Below are 21,294 nucleotides of genomic sequence, written 5' to 3'. Positions count from 1 at the left end.
AACTAAGAAGAGGGAGAGGAGACTGAAGAAGAAGAAGAAGAAACACCATCACACGATTTCACACTCCCAGCCACCAGCTCCTCAATGTCGACCAGCAAGGCCATTTGCCGTGTCCCCCACTGAAAGTCAGCAGCCTTCCACCAGCCATGCTGCAGCCACTGGGGTAGCTCAGTGTGACATCACTAGGATAGGCAAAGGCACACACAAGACAGTCACAAAGGGAATGCAGAAGGGTGATGAGTTGATTTCTTGATGTCATAATGGATGGATAGATGTATAAAGTTGGATTGCAAAGTTTGCTTTGTGGTGGCTTTTATTTCAGCATCATGGCCAAGAGGACGCTATGATGGTCAGTAACCGAGGGAAGGGAAGGTGTGGGATAAATGTTGAAAGGGGAATTGGGGTTGTGGTCACTGGTACCGCAGGCGGATGATTCCATCCCGGATATCCCAGCCAGAATGGGGCTGTCTCGGTTGCAGCCTTCCTTCTGTTTCTTCCTCTTCTACTTCCTCCTCTTCTGCATTTTCCTCTTCCCTCTGCGAGCGGATGCTGGAAATCCGAAATAGTATCAGAAAATGCTGGAAACACTCAGCAGGTCAGGCAGCACCTGGACCTGAGACGTGAACTCTGTTTCTCTCTCCACAGAGGCTGCCTGACCTGCGGAGTATTTCCAGCCTTTTCTGTCTTCTCAGAAGCCTTCTTTTACCGTCCGAGCCCTTGCAAGCATCCTACAGAACTCTCTGCACACTTTAAAAACTTTTAACATCTATTGCACCAAGCCCCTACATGAATAAAATCTAAAAAATCTAGTCTTAAAGCTTAAATGCAAACTTAGCTGAAAGATGTGTGTCCCTTTCAGTAGCACTGACAGCGCCTCTGTAGGTCGGCTGCACACTCACTTTTCTGCGCGAGCTTAGACGTTGCATGGTGACTGACATCACGCTCTGCAGATTTGCATGTCTAGGGCCAGCGCTCTGGCCCTCACCAAAATGGTGGCCGCTGAGTCCTGCGCCAGAGGCGGGCGGAAGTGAGGTGGCTGCCATTTTTTTTCACGAAACATAGAAACATAGAAGATAGGAGCAGGAGTAGGCCATTCGGCCCTTCGAGCCTGCTCCGCCATTCAATGTGATCATGGCTGATCATCCAAATTTAGTACCCTGTCCCTGCCTTTTCCCCATATCCCTTGATCCCTTTAGCCTCAAGAAATATATCCAACTCTTTCTTGAATATATTTAATGAACTAGCCTCCACCGCCCTCTGTGGCAGAGAATTCCACAGGTTCACCACTCCCTGGGTGAAGAAATTCCTCCTCATTTCAGTCCTAAATGGCTTACCTCTTATCCTTAGACTATGACCCCTGGTTCTGGACTCCCCGGCCATCAGAAACATCCTTCCTGCATCTAGTCTGTCCAGACCTGACAGAATTTTATAAGTTTTGATGAGATCCCCTCTCAATCTTCTAAACTCCAGTGAGTATAAGCCCAATCGACACAATCTCTCCTCATACGTCATTCCTGCCATCCCAGGTATCAGCCTGGTGAATCTTCGCTGCACTCCCTCCATGGCAAGAACGTCCTTCCTCAGGTAAGGTGACCAAAACTGCACACAATACTCAAGGTGCGGTCTCACCAAGGCCCTGTACAACTGTAGCAAGACATCCTTGTTCCTGTACTCGAACCCTCTTGCTACGAAGGCCAACATACCATTTGCCTTCTTAACCGCCTGCTGCACCTGCATGCTTACCTTCAGCGACTGGTGCACAAGGACACCCAGGTCTCTTTGCACTTCCCCTTCTCCCAATCTATTGCCATTCAAATAATAATCTGCCTTCCTGTTTTTGCCACCAAAGTGGATAACCTCACATTTATCCACATTATAGTGCATTTGCCATGTTTCTGCCCAATCACCCAACCTGTCCAAATCGTACTGGAGTTTCCCGACATCCTCCTCGCAGCTTACCCTCCCGCCCAGCTTTGTGTCGTCTGCAAATTTGGAGGTATTACATCCAATTCCCTTACCAGGTGGCGGTAAGTACCCAAATTTCTAGCCCAAAGTCTGTAATTGCAGTGAAAACACAGTCAGGACAAGAATGCAGTTATGTTAATTTAAAAAAGAAAAATTTAAATGGTAGTAATGGGTTGAACTAGCTTTAACAGTGCTACAAAACTGAATGTGGGTAAAACAGAAGTGTATCATGTTACTATCAACCTGTTCTCCATTTTCATAAAATGGCTTCAGAACTTTTAATTCCTGTGAGCACTGAGCAGAACTGCCACCATCTGAAGTTTGGGCCCTACAATGTCATAGGAAAACAGTAGAGACTTCAACAACTGTTTAGAGAATTTAAATACAGCATAGCACTTATACCGCAAATATATGTGTGTATATATATATATATGTATTTGTGTGTGTGTGCGCGTGTGTTTTTAAGGAGTAATAAAGTCTCTAATTTGGTTCTCATGACAAACTCTTGATTTTCACAGATTGTAAATTGACATATTTCGGTATGAGATCCTGACTAATTTCGGCTGGCAGTGAAGGCATTTTATATATATCTATCTTTACAGTATAGTACAAGTTACTCCTCATTACCAAAGAGCAGTAGCTATCTGAAAGGTTAATTGTAAAAACAGCAAAATCCATGTAAGTCCAACAAAACTTTGAGGGAAAGTAAAATTATGCTGGTAGATTTGGAATATCTGTGACTATCCTTGGCCCCCTCTGATATCTCATCTACATGCTGCCCCTTTTTCATCTGAAAACACAGCATCAGTTTCCACATGTACACTGACGATGCCCAGCTCTACCTCTCGCCCCCTCCACTGTCTCTAAATTGTCAAACTGCTTGTCCAATATCCAGTACTGGATGAGCAGCAATTTCCTCCAATTAAATATTGGGAAGGCCGAAGCCATTGTCTTCGGTCCCCACCACAAACTCCATTCCCTAGCCACCAACTCCATCCCTCTCCCGAGCATTTGTCTGAAGCTTAACCAGACCGTTTGTAATCTTAGTGTCATATTTGACCCTGAAATGAGCTTCCGACCATATATCTGTGCCATAACTAAGACGGCCTATTTCCACCTCCGTAACATCACCTGTCTACGCCCCTGCCTCAGCTCATCTGCTACTGAGACCCTCACCCATACCTTTGATATCTCTAGACTTGACTTGTCCAATGCACACCTGGTTGGCCTTCCACGTTCTACCCTACGTAAACTTGACGTCATCCAAAATTCCGTTCACCCATCACCCCGGTGCTTGCTAACCTACATTGGCTCCTGGTTAAGCAATGCCTCGTTTTTATAATTCTCATCCTTGTTTTCAAATCCCTCCATGGCCTTGCCCTTCCCTATCTCTGTAATCTTCTCCAGCCCCACAACCCACTGAGATATCTGTTCTCTCTAATTCCGGCCTCTTGAGCATCCCTGATTATAATCGCTCCACCATTGGTGGCCATGCCTTCTATTGCCTAGGCCCTAAGATCTGGAATTCCCTCCCTAAACCTCTCTTTCCTCCTTTAAGACACACCTTAAAACCTACCGTTTTGACCGAGCTTTTGGTCATCTGCCCTAATTTCTCCTTATGTGGCTCGGTGTCAAATTTTGTTTTATAAACTCCAGTGAAGCACCTTGGGATGTTTTACTACATTAAAGGTGCTATGTAAATACAAGTTGTTGTTGTTATTGACTAATTTTACTTTGGCTCTTAGCACATTAGGTTGATCTTTTAACAAGTGTAGAGACTAGAGAAGCTGGGATCGTTCTCCTTAGAGCAGAGAAGTTTAAGTGTTGAAGAAAGAAAGAAAGAAAGACTTGCATTTATATAGCTGCTTTCACGACCACCGGACGCCTCAAAGCACTTTGCAGTCAATGAAGTACTTTTGAAGTGAAGTAATGTGGGAAACGCGGCAGCCAGTTTGCACACAGCAAGGTCCCACAAAAAGCAATGTGATAATGGCCAGATAATTTGTTTTTGTAATGTTGGTTAAGGAATAAATATTGGCCAGGACACCGGGGATAACTTCCCTACTCTTCTTCGAAATAGTGCCATGGGACTTTTTACGTCCACCTGAGAGGGCAGATGAGGCCTCGGTTTAACGTCTCATCCGAAAGACAGCACTTCCGACGGTGCAGCACTCCCTCAGCACTGCACTGGAACGTCAGCCTAGCTTTATGTGCTCAAGTCCCTGGAGTGGGACTTGAACCCACAATCTTCTGGCTCAGAGGCGAGGGTGCTACCAACTTTTTTTTAATTATACTTTATTGAACATTAAGAACATTTACAACATCGTGATCATTACATTGTATGATACAAATCAATTCCACCGCCCTGCACAGCCATTCCGCCACCACATTTTAACATCAAAACCTGAAGTTTAATTTGTCTCCTGTAACATATATTAATCGATTGTACTTTAAAAATTGGTTGTAAAATGCTGTCCTTAAATTCCTTTCTGAATTAAAACATCCACAGAGCCTTATAATGATCTTTTAGCTTATATTTAAAATATTCTTTTAGATTGATTCTCCTCCCCTTAAAAAACAGTGCATTCCTTCTTTGCACAATTACGAATCTAGCCAAACTGAACATTAAATTAATTGCCGCTCCGCTAGACTCTGGCAGACTCTCCTGCAATCCCCATCTCAAAATTGAGTCCCACGGGATTCCCATTCTCGCTGTTCGGTCCCCACCCAGCAAAAAAGCTTCACACAACTGTCGAACATAGTACTTAAAGTCATTTAACTGCGGACATAACACCGGTAAATGGGAGAGAGTCTCATCCCATGTCCCACACATTGGGCAAGTTGCCGCCTCCACTCGTCCAATCTTGCACAAGACCATTATGGTAAAAATCCGGTTATGAGCCAATTTGAAATCTAGTTCAATCCATTCTGGGCATTTAAAATTTGCCCACACTCCCTTCCAAATCCTGTTGAAGTCCAGCTGTGGGTATATACTCTGCCAAAACTCCTGACCAGCAGGTGTCTTGAATCTCCATTCTCTGAATACCTCATAGAAATCTCGAGTATTACAGTTGTCAAATTGGACTAACTCTCCCCCTTTCTCCAGTACAAAGCTTGGAAAAGCAGGACGCATTTTGCTTCCTTTGGAGATTTCCGCATTTATTTCTTCCATCCAATCCTGTGGCATTGCCCTCACAATCTTCTCATACATGATTCCTATTGCTTTTCCTTCTACCTCCTGATCCTCCTCCCACACCATGTCACTCACTATCGCTTCCAGCAACCAACCTGGAATCACCTCGTATAATACATCTTTCACAGATATAATCCCAGCTTTTATAAAAGCTTGATTAAATAAAAGTTCTCCTTCGATGTTGACCCACCTATTCAAAAATAAGGGCTGTTCTAAAAATTCCTCAGCCCCCTTGGGCATAAACTGCACACTTTTTAAAAATTGGGCACAAGTCTCTACAACCCCCTTTATAAAACCCAGGGAGAAGTTTAATCGATTTCAAAAACATATTATTGTATTCCATATACAATATCCCCATCCCTCCTATCCCACTTCGTTTTAAAAAATGCTCAAAACAACTCTTCCAAAAACTTGTATTTGACTTCTGAAGATATCTCTTCACCCATTTGATTCTAAAGGATTTTTTCTTCAAATCAATATCTGGGAAATTGAGTCCTCCCTGATTTCTCTGTCCAATGATGGTATTGTAAGCCACCAAGGCTGGTTTCCCTTCCCATAAAAACCTCACACAAGCCTCTCGGATGGACTTTTCTGCCCACTCAGGAATATCCTCCACCGTCAATAAGTACCATAGCTTAGATAGCAGGAGAGCAGACACCACTGTCGCTCTTCCTTGCACTTTCAACCACCTTCTTTCCCATCTTCCCAAAATCTTTTTAATTTTCATAACCTTCGGTTCCCAATTTAATCGATCCACTTCTTCCCTGTCTTTCTTGCACCCCATATGCACCCCCAGAACTTCCAAAACCTCCACCACCTAAAGGGACATACCCCCAACCATTCCCCCCTACCCCTTCCTGCGACCAGGCATTGGGACTTACTATAATTCACTCTGGCACCTGAAGCTCTACAATATTCCTCCACTACCTCCATAGCTTTCCTCACTGACTCCCCATTTCTCAATGTTAAGGTTGTGTCATCTGCATATTGGTGTATCACCGACACCAGCCCAGAACTGGGTACTGTTAAGTCTGTGTGTCCCAGTTATGCTTATTATAAATCACTGGACACAGACCACAAGAATAACTTTTAACAGGTCTTTACTATTCGGAGGTCAGGGCTGAACTGCCCAGCAAATCCCTACACAACGTTTATATACCGGTGTGGTCACCACCGGTATTACAGTATACAGCAGCCAAGAGAAAGTAGTACATCTCTTAAGGTAGTTCTCTTAAGGTGGAACAGGTTACATACACCACAATCCTCCCTTTTTAGCTTAACAGTTATATCCCCATCTAACATAACATAATAACATATAGATATATATATATACAACTTCATGCAAAACAATTCAAAGATTCAGTCTCTGAGGAGGCCTCCTGATTCGAGTTGGATAACGCCTTTCAGGGGTCTCTGATTCTCGTTGCTGGGGTGACTCATCTAGTTGATCTCTTATGGATTGGACATCATCCTCAGGTACATTCACTTCTGAGGTAGATGCTTCAGGTTCACTAACTTCTTCCACGGTTGTCTCTGCCGTAACCCTGGGTTCGACCCTTGTTCTCGATTCTACCAGTTGGTCAGCATGACGCCGTATTACATTTTCACCAATATCTACCGTGTACATCAGGGGTCCTTGTCTGGCCCGAATTGTTCCAGATTACCATTTCTCGTTTTTATAGTCCCGGGCTAACACTGGTTGTCCTATTTCGAAACTCCGAGTGGTCTTGTTATTTATATGCTGGAACGGTTTGTTTTCAACTTCCCTCCGCACATTTGGTTTTAACAAGTCCAACCTGGACCGCAACCTCCTGTTATAGAACATCATGGCAGGACTTTGGTTTGTCACTGCATGAGTGGCGTTTCGATATGCCAGTAGGAATTTGTCCACCTTGTGTTGTAGTGGAATCTGATCTTCGCTCATGGCCTTTATTGCTTTTTTGAACGTTTGTACAAATCTCTCGGCCAACCCGTTTGTAGCCGGATGATATGGGGCAGACGTATAATGTTTCACCCCATTCTTCTTCATGAATTTCTGGAATTCTTCTGACACGAACTGCGGTCCGTTGTCTGAACATATTTGCTCTGGCAATCCATTTCTTGCAAATATCGTTCTTAGCACCGCGATCGTCTTTTCCGAGGTAGTGGTAGTCATCTTAATCACTTCTGGCCATTTAGAATGTGCGTCCACCGCAATTAAAAACATGGGCCTAGAAATTCACTTGGGCGCGGGCAGCTCGCTCGCGCCCAAAAGTTAGCGCTGGGCGGGGAGGCATTAGCGCACGCCGTATATTCGTCTTCTGCGCCCCAATTCGGAAGCGGGCGCTATACCAGGGTGTGCCCGCCTCCGTTTGGGGCGCTGCAACTGAATATCGGCGCGCTAGTTGCCGCAGCACCACCCGATGCGGTGCGGCAGGCTGCGGTACTGCAGGCCTCCTCCTTCTCTTAAGGGGGAGGTGCCTGCAACGGCCGGAGCCCCGATCGCGAGTGCCGGCAAAAGAGCCCGGCACAACGGAGAAGTGCCGGGCTCCACGGAAACCAGCCGGCAATGCCGCGGGGGGGGGTGGAGGAGGCCGGGGAAGGAGGCGCGGGCAGGCGGCCGCCGAAAAAGCGGCCGGCCGCACCTTCAGCTTTAAAGCACCCCACTATGGCAGCAGGACGGCCCCGTTTTCTGTTCGCTGTTTGCGCCCGCTTCGGAGGAGGCGGGCGCAAATAAATATGGGGATCGGCGCGGTTTCGGGGCGTTACGGGCCACCGCGCACACCGATGACGTCATCGGTCCCGGCGCAGCGCTAACGGCTACCGCCACCAATACCGCTGCACTCAATTTCCGCGCTACCACCCCGCCGGCGCAAAAGACCTCTTTAGGCGCTAAGTGGGCGCAAGGCCCACTGAATTTCTGGGCCATGGAGTCCATGAATGGACCAGCAAAGTCAATATGTACACGTTGCCATGGGGTTGAAGGCCATTCCCATGGATGCAGCGGTGCAATCGGAGGTGCATTTTGCACTTTTTGGCACCCTGAGCAGCTTTTCGTCAGATCCTCTATCTGTTGGTCGATACCCGGCCACCACACATAAGCCCTAGCAAGGCTTTTCATCTTGACTCCCCCCAGATGACCTTCATGCAGTTCCTTTAGAACTCTCTCTCTTAACTTAGGAGGAATAATCACCCTTGTTCCATACATCAATGTTCCTTGACAGACGGACAGCTGTTCTCGTCTTGCTGAGAATGCCGGTAACAGTGGATCACCATGTGCTGGCCATCCCTTCACTGTCACTTTGTAGACCCGGGACAGTGTCGGGTCGTTCCTGGTTTCTCTTTCAATACTTGCATTGGTGACTGGTAAACATTCGATGATGGTCGAGTGAAATAACTCAACAGGGTCAACCGTCGGTGCCTCCTCCTCTGTAGGTAGTGGCAGGCGCGACAGCCCATCAGCATTACCATGCTGCTTTGTACCTTTGAATTCGATCTGATATTGATGTGCCCCTAGGAAAAGGGACCATCTCTGGAGTCTCTGTGCTGTCATCACCGAAACACCCTTCTTAGGGTTAAAAATGGATACCAACGGCTGGTGGTCTGTCAGAAGCGTAAACTTTTGGCCCTGCAGGTAATGATTAAACTTCTTTACTCCCCACACAAGGCTGAGAGCCTCCCTATCTATCTGAGCATAGTTGCGCTCAGCGGAGGTCAATGATCTGGATGCGAACGCAACTGGCCTCTCCAGGCCATTTGGCAACTTGTGTGAGAGTACTGCCCCAATACCATATGGAGAAGCATCACAAGCCAAACGAATAGGCAGCGTTGGGTTGAAGTGAGCCAACACTTCCTCTGAGGTGATCAATGCCTTGCTTTTGCGAAAGGCCCTCTTACAGTCCTCGCTCCACTTCCATGGTACTCCCTTCTGCAAAAGAGCGTTCAGCGGGTGCACCACCGTGGATAAATTTGGCAGAAACTTATGGTAATAGTTAATCAACCCTAGGAACGACCGCAACTGGGATACATTATCTGGAGCGGGAGCCTTCACAACAGCTTGGATCTTGTCAGGAGACTTATGAAGCCCCTCCTGGTCAATGACATGACCACAGTACGAGATCCGCTTCTGAAAGAACTCACATTTCTGGCGATTAACTCGAAGTCCATATTCTTTCAATCTGGTGCGCACCAGTTCCAAATTTGCAAGGTGTTCCTCGTCATCATCTCCTGTAATCAGAACATCGTCCAGGTAACATTGTGTGCCTGGAATTCCCTGTAATACCTGCTCCATGGCCCTCTGCCAAATTGCTGGAGCCGATGCCACTCCAAAAACCAGTCTATTATACCGGTACAAGCCTCTATGCGTGTTGATCGTGAGATACTGGCGTGACTCTTCCTCAACTTCCATCTGTAAGTATGCCTGCGCCAGGTCTATCTTGGTGAAGTGTTTCCCGCCAGACAACGAAGCGAAGATATCCTCAATCCGCGGAAGCGGATACTGCACCGTGTGAAGCACCGGATTAACAGTGATCTTGAAATCTCCACAGATGCGAACCTTCCCCGGTTCCCCCGGCTTGTTGCTCGATGAACGCTTCATGACGCGAACAATGGGCGTGGCCCACTCACTCCAGTCTACCTTAGACAGTACTCCTGAACGTTCTAGCCCTTCCAACTCATCTTCCACAGCAGGTCGTATCGCATAAGGTACCGGTCTGGCTTTGAAAAATTTCGGGTTTGCATGTTCTTCAACCTTGATGTTTGCCGTAATTCCTCTCAGTGTTCCCAGTCCCTGTTGGAACACCTCTTTAGCATCGTCCAATATTCTGGACAATCGTTTAGGTTTGACATCTTTTTTACCGGAATCTACCGTTAGTGCTTTTAAGGAATGCCAGTCCATATTTATTTTCCTAATCCACTCCCGTCCCAGTAGTGGTGGACCTCCCTCAGGTAGCACATATAAGTCCATTCCTCGGCTTTCTTTGCCCTTGTGGACCACCTTTACCTCTATCTTCCCGATGGGGTATACTCTTTGCCCCGTGTATGTTTTCAATACAATCTCCGTATCCCGTAGGGGAATATGTGGGAATAACCTTTTGTAATCTTGCTTATTCATGACCGTCAATGCTGATCCAGTGTCCAATTCCATCTTCACTTGGACTCCTGCTATCTGAAGTGTGACCCAGATTGTTTGGAGGTCTGCTTCATTACCAACATTGTGTACTCTTAGACTACCCAGTTCATTACTGCTGGAGTCTGAATTTGACTTCTGTTCGTTCGAACTGTTCTCTGTCACCTTGTGTACCTTTCTGTACTTTTCCTGCGGTGACTTTTACTCCCCCACGGTTCCCGTGGGCATTCACGCTTCCCCTGCTGTTGCGCCTCTCAGCCCCGCATGCAGCCCGGTCCTTTACACCGGCTGCGTTTGAGTTCTCCGCGGCTCTCGTGCCTTAAGCTGCCCCAGTCGCTGCGCCTCTCGGCCTCGATTGCAGCCCGGCCCTTTTCACCGGCCGTGGTCGAGTTCCCCGCCCTTTTTCCTCCGTTTTCCCTCCCCCACTCCACAGTCAACGCGGCCGACTTTCTGCTCGTGTCGCTGATCGGCTTACCCACCACCGTAGTAGAAGGGATGATCACTGCCTGTTGCTGATGGAGGGCTTCGTGGTCAGAATTTTTCTTTTTAACCCGGGTTCTCGATGCCTCCCGTGCGATGGTGCTCAGCAGGATGATGAGGGCGGATGCCTCTTCTCGAAGCCCGTTCTGAGGACGAAGCTGCCTTGGATGTAAAACTGCCGCAGGGTAAGATCGGACTCCTCGCCATTGTTAAGTCTGTGTGTCCCAGTTATGCTTATTATAAATCACTGGACACAGACCACAAGAATAACTTTTAACAGGTCTTTACTATTCGGAGGTCAGGGCTGAACTGCCCAGCAAATCCCTACACAACGTTCATATACCGGTGTGGTCACCACCGGTATTACAGTATACAGCAGCCAAGAGAAAGTAGTACATCTCTTAAGGTAGTTCTCTTAAGGTGGAACAGATTACATACACCACAGGTACCACAATCCCAACTACACCTTGTTTCTTTCGCATCATGTAATCTAATGGTTCTGCTACCAATGTGTACAGCAGTGGGGACAGGGGACAACCCTGTCTCACTGATCTCTGTATCGGAAAATACTTGGATAAAAAACCATTACATTTAACACAGCTAAATATGTTTGAATAAAAAGTCCTTATCCACTGAATGAAATTTTCCTTGAAACCAAATGCTTCCAAAACCTTCAATAAAAACTCATGAGAGACCCTATCAAAGGCTTTCTCTTGATCTATCTTTAATACATAAGCCTCCCTCCCACTCTCTTCCATGAGCTCTATCGCATCTCAGATTGAGACCATAGAGTCTGCGATGTCCCGGCCTATGACTCCATAGGACTGAGAGGGCCAAACTATCTCCGGTAACACCTCCTTCAAACGATTTGCCATAACCCTCGCCAAGATCTTATAATCCACATTTAATAGTGTGATGGGCCTCCAATTCTTCAGATCCCGTCTATCCCCTTTATTTTTATAAGCTAAGCTTATGATACCTCTCTTCATAGATGGGGCCAGGCTTCCCTCAATTTTAATTTCCTTAAAAACTCCTAAGAGCAATGGACTTAAAATCTCGAAAAATTCCTTATAAAATTCTGCACTTAGTCCATCAGACCCTGGGCTTTTCCCCCCCGCCTTCATTACACTTATTGCTATTTTTATTTCTGCTAATCCTACTTCTTTATCACACATGCTTCTCTCATCCTCCTTTAAACCCTTTTCAATAAAAGCAGTAACCTTCTCCATCTCCAAATTGGAAATGTCTTCTTTTGTATATAGCTCTTGATAAAAGCTGCTAGCCGCCTCCAAAATCTCCTCACTTTCATGAATGATCTTCTCCCCAACCTTCAACTCCTCAATTAACAATAATCTCTGTCGCAGCTTCTCTTGTTCTAGAAAATATCAAGTGCATCTTTCGCCCTCCAATGCATCTCTAGCCTTTGCACGGAGAATGGCCCCCTTGCATTTTTCAGCTTGCAATAATTCCCACTCTTCCTTTAGCACCCGGAACTTAGTCTCAGCTCCCTTATCCCCTCCGTCAACTGCTTTACAGACATCCGTAAACCTTTTGTTTATATTCTCTTCTCGATGCCGGTTAGCTGCCGCCCTCTTTTTCCCATAACGTACCGAAAAAACTTTTACCTCATATTTGAAATTGTCCCACCAAACTCTTCTTTCTTTCAAGAACAAAAGTTCCTTCCGAGCATTCTTTATTATATTTATAATCCCTTCTTTATAAGCACTTTCTTTCAGGTATTGATTGTTTAAACTCAACACCCCTGAACCGATCTTAACTCTGCTGTTCCTAATTCTAAGAACCAAAGCCGAGTGATCACTAAAAAATACTTTTTTATAATAAATCTCCATCACCGCTGAACTTAACCCTTCCCGCATTAACACAAAATCTATACGGCTCTGTTTTAAAACATCACCCACCCAACCTGCTCTGGAGAACTCCCTTTTTATGGGGTTCCAGTCCCTCCATAAGTCTCTCAAATTTAAATTTGCCATCATTTTTACAATTATCCCTCTGGAGTTATCATCTTTAAAGGTCATCTGGGCTGAAATGTCCATCCAAGATAAAAATACATTAAAATCCCCCACTATGCAAGGATTTTCCACCTCTGCCACTTCAGTGAATAACCCCCGAAAAAACTCGCGATGCTTGCAATGGTCGTTCAGTGCATAGATATTAAAGAGATCACAATTAAATTCCTCCAATTTTAACCTTAGCCGTAAAAATCTCCCCTCAGTGTCCTTGTCCACCAAGGCAACGTTCTCTTCTATGGACGGACTCACCAAAACAGCCACCCCTCTACGGTTATTGTTTGCACAACTTGCAAACACCTCTCCCTTCCAAACCTTCTGAACTCTTTCTAGAACATCCTCATCCCAAAAGGTTTCTTGCAGACACAACAAGTCCGTGCCTTTAAAACCCTGCAACAACTGCTGCAATTTCTTCTCACCCCTCAGTCCGTTCACATTAATCGAGACCAATGGCTCCAAAGAAGGGAAGTATGCCCAATAATCTCCCCATCATTTAATCTCTGGCTCTTCCCTCCTCTCATGCTCCTTCTCAACTTTTTGGGCAGCTGTTGCTTTTTCCTGCAGCCTCCGGCTCTTTTTCACCTCCTGTTTGACCCCTCCCTGCTGTTTCAGCCTCTTCCTTGCCTTAAGTTTGGACCCAGGAGCTGCCCTTTCTCCCTCCTTCTGCCCCTCACTAACCTTTCCCTTTCCACATGATGCCACCGCATCCCCGACTTCCATGTCTCTGTCCCCCTCTAATTCCCCACACTCAAGCTCTTCTGCAACCCCCTGTGCCTGCTCCCCGTCAGATACATAATCCTGCTCCCCGTCAGATACTTCATCTAGAGTCTTCCTGCTATCGCAGTTTCTCCCACTGTGCCGCCCCCTTCGACCACGTCTCTACCTCTGATCCTTGCACCTTGTTCCCTCACTCCATGGGACAATGGCGCACCTAAATTGTTCCCTTCTGACGTCTATCTCACCGATCCCATTCTGCTGTCCCTTTAAGGCTCTTGCCTCTTGCACCCTCTCCCCGCCCTGCCCCCTCCCGCTCACCAAAATATCTGACTCCCCGCCTCTCCCTGGAGCACTCACTTCCACCACACACCCCGCTCCTGCCTCCTCTCCCCCCGCAGACACCAGACTCCCCAGGGGGAGCCGAACTGCACTAAGGCTCGGGTCTGCACTCGACCCTCGCTGCCCGCTGCTGTCTTTGTTCCCCTCCATAGCACTCACCGTGTTTTCCGCCATCTCCATCTCGATCTCCGCTCCGCCATCCTCTGCCTCTTCCTGTGCTCCTTTTTCCTTCATTTTACTGGCTGTGTCCTCCGACTGCACCGCACCTCCAGCCGTTCCACACTCCTCTCCTTCTCCCATCTCCTCATCACTCATTTCGCTCCCTTCTGCCACACACTCACAGCGGGTGGGGCCTTTACAACACACCCCACAGCTCTCCGCCTTGCAGCTCCGCGCGATATGTCCCGACTCACCGCAATTGTAACAATACAAATCAGGACAGTTTCTTACGAGATGGTCATGTCCCAGACAATAGTAACACACCTTTACTTGGTTATCGTGCAACACACGAAAGTACTGCACTCCTTCCAGCGTCTCGAACTTCATACTGTAAGGCAAAGACCTCACCCCCTCTGGGAACCGCACCCTTATATGCCGGGTTCCGTCTGCTACCCGTGTTCCCGGATAGTACCTCCTCTTTACTCCGGAACAAATTTTAATGTCCCACGACTCCAACTTTTTGCTCAGCACTTCATCCTCGATGTACACAGGCAAGTTCAAAAATGAAACCACCACCTCCTCTGAATATAGCAGAGTCACCTCCAAGAATTTCTCCCCAACTTTCAGACTGAGCAGCAGTTTTTCCACTTCCTCATGGCCACTGACCGTCACCTCAAATCCCACATTTGGTTTTGGTCGGCATGCAAAACAGCTTCCCTCACCACAGTCCTCATGAACCGCCTGGATTATATCCCAGGCTCGAATCTTCTTATCTTCACATTGCACCACCACCGTATTTTCTTTACCAAACCTCCTGAGGTCCCGGCCCAAATCTTTGGGCCTTTTTTTTCCCCTTCCCACCACAGGTTCTTCCCTAATAAAATTCCTCTCGGGAATATTGTCCTCTGAGGGGCCCGGCACTCCGGACCCCTCAGCAGCCATCTGGCTGTTTTTTGTGGGGCAAAAAGGCCCTAAAACCTGAAAACAACACCCCAAAACCCTCCACCAACTTTTTACAAAACTCCCTCCAACACCCAGCTGCAATTAGGCAACCAGTCACACCTGGCTCACTCCTAGCCCCTCCCACCTAGAGAGTGCTACCCACTGAGCCACGGCTGACACTTTAGATTTAATAGAGGTGTTCAAAATCATGAAGAGTTTTGATAGAGTAAATAACGAGAAACTGCTTCCAATGGCAGAAGGGTCAGTAACCAAAGGACACAAATTTAAGGTAATTGGCGAAAGACCCAAAGGCAAGATGAGGAGAATTTCATTTACACAGCGAGTTGTTATGATCTGGAATACACGTCCTGAAAGGGTGGTGGAAGCAGATGTAATAATAACTTTCAGAAGGTAATTGGATAAATGCTTAAAGAGGAAAAAATTGCAGAAGTATGGGGAAAGGGCAAGGGAGTTGGACTAATTGGATAGCTATTTTAAAGAGTAGGCATAGGCATGATGGACTGAATGGCCTCCTTCTGTGCTGTATCATTCTATGATTCCCTATCATCGCTGTTGGAACAATGTAAGAGGCCGAACAGAGAGATCAGAGTGGGAGTGAAGCGGTGAATTAAAGTGACAGGCGACCGGAAGCTCAGGGTTACCCTTACGGACTGAATGGAGGTGTTCCACAAAGCGGTCACCCAATCTGTGTTTGGTCTCCCCAATGTAGAGGAGACCGCATCGTAAGCAGCGAATACGGTATACTAAATTGCAAGAAGTACAAGTAAATCGCTGTTTCACCTGGAAGGGGTGTTTGGGGCCCTGGACAGTGAGAAGGGAGGAGGTAAAAGGGCAGGTGTTGCATCTCCTGCGCTTGCACGAGAAGGTGCCGGGCGAAGGGGAAGGGCTGTTAGGGGTGATTGAGGAGTGGACCAGGGTGTCACGGAGGGAGCGGTCCCTTCGGAATGCTGAAAGGGGAGGTGAGAGGAAGATGCATTTGGTGGTGGGATCAAGTTGTATGTGGCGGAAATGGCGGAGGATGATCCGTTGAATGTGGAGACTGGTGGAGTGAAAGGTGAGGACAAGGGGAACCTGATCGTGGTTCTGGGAGGGAGGGGAAGGGGTGAGACAGAAGTGCGGGAAATGGAACGGACACGGTCAAGGGCCGTGTCAACCACAGTAGAGGGGAATCCTCGGTTGCGGAAAAAGTAAGACATGTCAGAAGCACTGGTATGGAAGGTGGCATCGTCAGAACAGACGCAGCAGAGATGGAGAAACTGGGAGAATGGAATAGAGTCCTTACAGGAAGCGGGGTGGGAGGAAGTGTAGTCTAGGTAGCTGTGGGAGTCAGTGGGCTTGTAGTGGATGTTTGTCGATAGCCTATCGTCAGAAATGGAGACAGAGAAGTCAAGGAAGGGAAGAGAAGAGTCAGAAATGGACCTTGTGAAGGTGAGGGAAGGGTGGAAATTGGAAGTAAAGTGAATGAACTTTTCTAGTTCAGGGCGAGAGCAGGAAACGGCACCAGTACAGTCATCGATGTACTGGAGAAAGAGGTGAGCAAGAGGACCTGAGTAGGACAGGAACAAAGAATGTTCCACATATCCCACGATAAGGCAGGCATAGCTAGGGCCCATGCGGGTTCCCATAGCAAGCCCTTTAATTTGGAGAAAGTGAGGGGAGTCAAAGGAGAAGTTGTTTAATGTGAGAACAAGTTCAGCCAGGCGGAGGTGGGTGGTGGTGGATGGGGACTGGTTGGGCCTCTGTTCATGGAAGAAGCGGAGTGCCCTCAGGCCGTCCTGATGGGGGATGGGGGGATGGAGTAAAATCGCGGCCAGAATCGCTGATCTTTACAAGCAGTGCCGGCAAATACTGTTGTCTTAAATGCATACAACACTGCAGCATATTCTCTGATATATCCTTCTGGACTCTGTCTGCAGAACTTAACAACAGTCTTTTCAGATGCAGAATGGTATGTATCTGCACATTCTATGCAGTGTATGATTTGCAGTCATATTCTCTACTTTTGTTTTTGGAAAAATATTTATAATCATTTATGCAAGGAAAAAATTCCAATTCTTTACATAGTTTTCTGATGATTTCATGTCTTCATCTTCCAAAATTATTTATTTTGACCTACATGAGTCAAACATGCTTTTGCTATTTTAATCTCTTTACCTTAAATCTATTTTGATACTCTATTAGCACTATTCTAATCCTCTACTATATGGATAGTGCTTGCTAATGAGACACCAGAATGAATCATAGTTGTAGAGCTAACAAGAAAAACAGAAACGCTTAGAAATTGGATAAGGCCACAAAATGGACAGTGTCATGGCCCAACGATGTTTAGCTGCGCCAGGTCAAAATGGTCTAGGTAGCACCCAAAATTCGTGCTCAGTCCTCATTAACATGATTGTAGTCTTGATCTCAGCACTAAAACCGCTGCTCATTGGCTTACCACTCAACAGGAGGGCCAATATCGGGTCCAGTTTAATTTCCAGTCAGTGTGTGGCACTGGCTTTATTCAGTACTTAAAGGGGAGGTGAATTGATGCTGCAGCACCTCATTGTCAATCCACTTACAACTTCACCTGGAAGAAAACAGCAGTGGAAGCACATGGTGGAGCCTCAGCACAGGGAGAGAGCCTGCAGATTCTCAGACATGGCTCTTGAGACACTGGTTGTGGCCATGGAGATGAGGCGAGCTGTCCTCTTCCCACAGACTGGCAGGAAGCCCTCACCACATACATCTTGAAGGCTCTGGCAGGAGATAGCTGCCTATGTAATGACCAGCACTGTGGTCCCAAGGTCGGCGATCCAGTGCCGCAACATGTTTAATGACCTCTCATGGCAGGTCAAGGTGAGTGAAGGCTTCATAAAATGCCATATCCCACCATCTGCACCACAAGCCTCACACACTGTTCAGTGCACCACACCCCCAGCACTCACCTACCAAAAATCTCTACCTATCAACAGTTACACCTCACATCATAGCTTCACTTAACACTCACAGCATTACCACTGCTGCAGCACTCACACCCACATCTCACACCTTGCACAAAATGTCAGCTATTCAACTATGGCAGGAACATCACCCAAATACATTGCACCACTCTCACTCACACACTTCCCTTTCTCCTGCAGGCCCAGGTCACGCATAATAGGAAGGAGCAGCAGCAGACAGGCGGGGGGCAAGCTGCCATCCAGGACCTCGTCCAACTGGAGGAACGAGTGCTGGAGATCATTGGGTGACAGATCATGGAGGCCGTGGCAACCGGCAAGGTTGAAGCCCTTGGGGACAACAAAGGTATGCTCATTTCTAATCCACTCACATCCCACTTCCTCCTCTTCCCACAATCTCTTCTCACTTTCAAGCTGCTGATGCTGTATGCATGCATATCTTGCTTCTCCCCTCCTCCCCTCACCATAACCCAACTCATGTGTCTTTCTGCTTTCAGATAATCAAGAACAAGCACCTGAGCTGCCTTTCCCCGAGGCATTGCAGGAGAGCGAGGGGGAGATGACGGAGGAGAAGACACAGCTTCACTGCATCTCTCACTCGCAGACAGCAGCTCAGAAACTGGCACTGCGCATATTTTAGAGTCTGGTGTAGATGCGGGATCTGCACAGGGTGAGGCACTGGGCATGAGTGAACTGCAGCCAGACCAGGGGGATAGTGTAGCTCGGGGGCCAGCTCCTCGGAGGGTGAGTTCGTGCGCGAGTTCTGCTGTACAGGACTCAGATGAGAACCTCGATGGGGTGGACTTCAGAAAAAGGGTGATGAGCATGCACACCAAATAGCTAGGTACAAGGGCAAGCCTGCCACAGAGCCTCGTGGCAATGTCAAAGAGCATGGAGGAGCCTTGAAAATTGCACGGGGCTTTGTGCAGAGCTTGGAGCCCATGATTTCCAGGCTGGAAATGATGGAAAACCTCCAAATAGACCGTGTTGAACTAGACATGATATTGCGTGTGATGGGTGATGTCGAGACTGCCATTGCAGCACAGGTTGAAGCGACCCAATGCCTTAGTGCTGTAGCGGAAGTGCAGACCGCTGTCCTGCACTCTCAGCTTGATGCTACCCAAGCTCAGACTGCTGCCATCGTCGCTGTGTTTACCACTGGCACCTGGGGCTAACAGGGTGTTGCAGCCAAGCAATCTGTGCTCCAACAGATAGTTAGGAATGCTGAGGCGCCACCCTGGGGGAGTGGCAGTGGGTCAGTGGCGCAGGACCCTGCTGTCATCACTCAGGATGACAGCATTCCTTTTCCCACCACTACCACTCCACCATTACCTTTGCCGCTGCCTGTCAGCCAGCCAGTCCAGACTGCTGCCGCCCATGCCAAGCTAGTGCAGTCTAAAGCTGGGCCTTCTAGGGCCAGAGCTGCTCATGGTCGTCCTGGAAGGCCATCTGAAGCCATGCTGCAGCCACTGGGGGAGCACTTCGTAGGAGCACCAGATCAGGAAAGGGCATCCGAACGACAGGCACTGCACAAGGGTGATTAGTTCATATCGTAGGTGTAAATTGATTTTTGATAAATTTATTAATTTTGATTGGAATCTTTTGTGCTGGCTCTCTGATGGGCCTTCAATAACCACAAAACTAGAAGTTATAGACTTAAACAAGTTGGCTTTTAATCACTAAGATCAGAGCTAACATCTCAACACGCCGACTGGTTCACAGGAATGAGTCATACAGATCCTGGGATCTTTATGTAAGAGAAGTCAGGGGCGGAGCCAAGAGCCAAGACCTGGAACCTCCCACGTTAGTCGGGAAAGAGGAAGTGAAACTATACACAGTGGGGGAGGGTAATATACATGCGTGCAAAACGAATACAGGATCAAGACAAACAGATTTCATTACACTCACCCCTTCTATAGATTTAGTCCATCGGGGTGATGTTTCTTAAAAGTTGGTATAAGTGAGTCTGTCAGGAGGTTTTGCAGTTCTCAGTGATCGGCGCAAAGCCGGTTGGGGTGCCTCTAGGGGAGTGGATTCTGGTTCCTCCGCTGTCCGGGCCTCCGCAGTGCCTTCCAGGTTATCTGCAGTGTCCTCCAGGTTAAAGTTGGGTATTGATACCTCTGGGCGTCCTGTCTCTTTGTAGTGTAGGTCTTCATCGGGTAGTCTCCCATCGTTCTCTCCGCTCCCCGAGGGAGCTAGGTCTTTTATGGAAACAGTGTCCTCTCGCCCGTCAGAGTATTCGATATAGGCGTACTGAGGGTTTGCATGGAGGAGCTGTACTTTTTCCACAAGGGGGTCCGTTTTATGGCCTCTCACGTGCTTCCGCAATAGTACTGTCCCCGGAGACGTCAGCCACGCGGATAGAGATATGCCTGAGGTGGATTTCCAGGGGAAAACAAACATCTTTTCGTGAGGGGTAGCGTTAGTGGCAGTACATAACAGAGACCTTATGGAGTGGAGCACGTCTGGGAGGACTTCCTGCCAGCGGGAGGTCGGAAGGCCTTTTGACTTTAAGGCTAACGTGACAGCCTTCCAAACAGTAGCATTCTCCCTTTCCACTTGCCCATTACCCCGGGGGTTGTAGCTAATGGTTCTGCAAGTGGCTATCCCCTTCGAGAGCAAGAACTGGCGCAGCTCGTCACTCATGAATGACGTCCCCCTATCGCTGTGTATGTAGTTCGGCATGCCAAACATGCAGAATAGATTACAGAGACACTTGATGACCGTGGCACTGGTCATGTCTGGGCAAGGAATGGCGAAGGGGAAGCGGGAATATTCATCAATGATATTGAAGAAGTATATGTTACGGTCAGCAGAGGGAAGGGGTCCCTTGAAGTCCAGACTTAGGCGCTCGAATGGCCGTGTGGCTTTGATAAGGTGTGCACGGTCAGGCCTGTAGAAACGAGGCTTGCATTCCGCACAGGTGCGGCAGGCTCTGGTCATTGCCCTGACCTCCTCGATGGAGTGGGGCAGATTGCGGGACTTTATAAAATGGTATAGTCGGGTGACCCCTGGGTGACAGAGGTCGTTGTGGAGACCCTGTAATTTGTCCGTATGAATGCTGGCACACATTCCCCGTGATAGGGCGTCTGGGGGTTCATTAAGGGCTCCCGGCCTGTACATAATATCATAGTCGAACGTGGATAGTTCGATCCTCCACCTGAGTGTTTTGTCATTCTTGATTTTCCCCCTTTGTTATTAAACATGAAAGCCACCGACCGCTGGTCGGTGAGCAGGGTGAAACGTTTGCCGGCTAGGTAGTGTCTCCAGTGCCGCACTGCCTCCACTATAGCCTGTGCCTCCTTCTCGACAGAAGAGTGCCTGATTTCCGGTCCCTGAAGGGTTCGGGAGAAGAAGGTCACAGGTCTCCCAGCCTGATTGAGGGTCGCAGCTAAAGCAAAG

General features: G+C 47.8%; 1 protein-coding gene across 4 annotated transcripts in view; it reads left to right on the top strand.

Moving 5' to 3' along the window:
- fstl5 (follistatin-like 5) overlaps positions 1 to 21,294 on the top strand; it is a 1,173,542-nt gene that overhangs the window by 1,084,067 nt on the left and 68,181 nt on the right. The window lies entirely within an intron of this gene.

Source organism: Somniosus microcephalus, chromosome 2, assembly GCF_052327205.1.
Source record: "Somniosus microcephalus isolate GS21.2 chromosome 2, FLI_Smic_1.0, whole genome shotgun sequence".
Taxonomy (NCBI): domain Eukaryota; kingdom Metazoa; phylum Chordata; class Chondrichthyes; order Squaliformes; family Somniosidae; genus Somniosus; species Somniosus microcephalus.
Note: the sequence above shows the minus strand (reverse complement) of the source record. Positions and strands in the feature narration are given on the sequence as shown.